We start from the raw sequence: 3,352 nt of genomic DNA, 5'->3' as shown, positions 1-3,352 counted from the left end.
AAATTCTCTGAGCTGCTTTTGAGGGGCAGCAGTAACAGAATGGTACTTGGCACTGTTGGGCAGCTTGTGTGGGTGACGTGCGACTTGCTGGGGACTGGGTAGTAGAGCCAGGTCAGCAGATGCTGCCATTGTCCATCTGGGACAATTTATTTTATTTTCATCTCTCAAGGAATCGTGATGCCAGGGCCAGTACCTACCATGAACCCAGTGATCCTCAGTACAGGGCCAGGTGCCTGACTGTCTTGGATAACTTGATAGATTGTTACAAAAAGGACAGTCTCCACAACCAGGATGTAGATCCTGCCTGTGTTGCGGGGAGTGAGTCACTTAATCTATCTGACATGTGTCTTTTGCTGACCAGCAGGACTCCTGTAGGACTGATTTATGCTGTAGGTCTGGCCAGCTAGCTAGAATCCTATGTAGAAGAAGGAAAGAGACTATAAAATTTGGTGGATAGAGCATATGCTGCCCTGGGACTCTCCAAGCTCGACAGGCTGCCCTGATAACAGATGTGTGGCTCTGGGAGAGTCTCCTTCCCTCTCAGGCCTCTGTTGTCTCCTTGGCTCCATGAGGATGAGGTAAGGATGGAAAGAGGGTATGTCCCGGGGGTGTCTGCTGAGAGCCCCGTGTGCGTCAGCTACAGCTGTCACCCGGTAGGTGTGAGTGTTGGGACCCAGGCTTGCCCAAGGCCTGAGAGCCAAGGAAGGGTGGAGGCTGTGTCTAATCTCAGTAGACTCGGAGCTGTTGAGAGATTCTGTCTCTTGTTGCTTTATACAAGTGTATGTGTGAAGAGTTTCTACAGTTTAATCTCTCATTGAATTTATTAATGCAAACCTGCTCCCATGTTTTGCAGGTCATTAAAAAAAAGGCTGCCCGTAAGATCTGTAGTGATGTCTCGTTCTTTGTCCCACTGTGCATGACTTGTGTTTTTTTTTTTTTTTTTTTTTTTTTTCTGTTTCTTTTTTGGTCATTCAATTTAGAGATATATCACCTGTATCAACTCCTTCAAAGATGCTGCCCTGGGCTTTTGTTCTTTTTCTCTTTTCCTCTCTCTTTCCTTGATTTTCTTATTTTTTAATATCTTCTTTATTATGTGTGTCTGTTTGTTTACATGCCAGCACATGCATGTGGAGATGAGAGGGCAGCTTTGTGGAGTCAGTCAGGGATTGAACCCAGGTCATCAGTCTTCGTGTCAAGCCCCCTTTCCTGCTGCCCCACCTTGCAGGCCCTTCACTATTTTCTCTCCTGTGCTCTCCCTTCCTTTGACCTTGTGTTGACCTTGCTTCCCTCTTCTCTTCCATAACACAGATGCTGAGAACACCACCCACTTGAAAGTCGTTCGTAGCTGACATGCATGTCAACCAGAGCCCTCTCTCTCCAGGGATCATGTTAGTCACACAGCAAATTAGAATTTGCTCTTCTCTGCTGCCAGGGGTCTTGGGACGACCTCTCTCATGTGCTTGCTTCTGTGAGCTGTGAGGACTTTTGCCTTCTTTCTAAAGAATTTTTTTTTTTATTCTTTGACAGTTCCATATGTGTACACAAAGTATGTTGATCATATCCATGTCAACACCCCTCTCACTCCCCCAGGTGTTCTCAGTACTTCCTCTTCCTCCTCCTCTTCTTCCTTCTTCTCCCACTCTTCTTTAAAATAGCAGAGTCTTCTTTAAAATGTACATGAGTATTGAGCCATCCAAGGGGCATGGGCACCCTACCAGCAGCCACACCTTTGAGGAAAATTGGCCCTCCTTTTCTAGCAGCCATCAGTTGTCAATGGGTTCTCACCTAGGGACGGGCTTTTATGAGCCCCTCTCCTATCCATGCTGGGATGCTGAATGGCTTGGTCCTGTGGAGGTCACCACAGCTGCTGTGAGTTGATGAGTGCAATGGCCGTGTTGTGTCCAGAAGACAGCATGTCACAGCCCTCCCCCAGCCCGCCACTCTTTCATTCTTCCTGATTCCTTTTCCCCGATGTTCCCTGAGTCCTGCAGGGAAAGGATGGATGTAGATGTCCCATTGAGGGTGAGAATTCAGCAGTCACTTATCCTCAGCACTCTAACAAGTCACGCGTCTCTCTCTGCGCTAACCACTACACTGCAAAGAGAAGCTTCTCTGACCAAGGTTGAGAGCAGAGCTAGTTTGTGGATACAAACAGAAATATTTCTAAAGCAGTTTGATAACATGTCCATTTAACAAAACAACAGCATGACCTGTGACCTCCTGACCTCCAGCTTTTGACCAGGTGTACTTGACTTGGATCCCTTCCTATGAAGCAGACCTCAGATCCCACCGGGAAACAGTTGGTTTACCCCATGGCTGCCCTGCCACTATCACACCAGCGGTAGGTCTTGCTTTGCCTTTGTTCCTTCACTTGCAGCTATCCTGAAATTCTCTAGACAGCCCCCTCGCAGCCAGAGAACCAGCTGCACATTCAGCTCCCTGTGACACATGATAATGTCCTACCACCCAGAAGGTGCTCTGTCTTGGCGTAGGCTTCTTAGGTACTCAGAAAGAACGAGGCATCTACAACTGCTGGGTGGTTCCTCTGTGAATTCCCTGAGGTCAGGACAATGGGCAGGACCGTGTCAGCCTCATGATTTGACTGGTTTATCTTGCTCATTTATTCCATCAGCTGAGGGTGGGATTTAAACAGCTCTAGTCATGTAACGTGTGTCTATCCCTGGGAAGGTCTCTATTGAGGGTCAACACGATGGGATTCACAATCACCATGGAAACAAAGTCTCTGAGTATGCCTGCCAGGAAGTTTCTAGGTTGTGGTCACCAAAGTGGGAAGATCCACCCTGAAGGTTGGCAGCACCATCTCCTGGTCTTGGGTCCTGGGCTGAGTAAAGGAGGAAGTGAGCTGAACACCAGCGTTCATCTTTCTCTGCTTCCTGACTGCGGATGTGACGTGACCGGCTGCCTGACGCTCCTGTCACTGTGCCTTTCCCTGCCATGATGGACTCTGCGCCCTCGAACTGTGAGCCACAATAAATCCTTCCTTCTTGAAGTTGCTTTTGTCAAGAGTTCTGTCATAGCAAAGAGACAATAACCAATACACTGTGGATGTGTGCCTGTGCACAGTGTGCAGGGTGTGCAGGGTGTGCACACTCCCACCCACATCCCACCTGTCTCATTCTCAGCATCCTTTTCAGCCACTTTTCTGGAAACCCAGTTTTATTATTTTAGAGTTTCTTTGGTTCATAAGATGAAATGCCTATTCTGTCATTGACTGCATATGACTACCTCCCCTCCCAAGTCAGTGCATTGTGCATTCTGTTACATGGTTGAACTCTGCCCTTACCCCTGGATCCTAGAGCTCCTCCCCCGCCGCTGCTGGAAAGCAGCTTCC

The 3,352-nt window shown here is 48.2% G+C and overlaps 1 long non-coding RNA gene across 1 annotated transcript; it reads left to right on the top strand.

The window, feature by feature from the left end:
• The first annotated feature begins 1,115 nt into the window (after positions 1–1,115).
• LOC119088089 lies at positions 1,116–3,010 on the top strand. The gene is made up of 2 exons (XR_005091678.1): positions 1,116–2,341; positions 2,689–3,010. It is a non-coding gene; the product is annotated as an uncharacterized LOC119088089 (long non-coding RNA).
• The last annotated feature ends 342 nt before the right edge of the window (positions 3,011–3,352 follow it).

This window comes from Peromyscus leucopus, chromosome 5 (genome assembly GCF_004664715.2).
Source record: "Peromyscus leucopus breed LL Stock chromosome 5, UCI_PerLeu_2.1, whole genome shotgun sequence".
In the NCBI taxonomy this organism is placed as follows: Eukaryota; Metazoa; Chordata; class Mammalia; order Rodentia; family Cricetidae; genus Peromyscus; species Peromyscus leucopus.
This window is presented reverse-complemented; position numbering and strand designations above follow the sequence as displayed.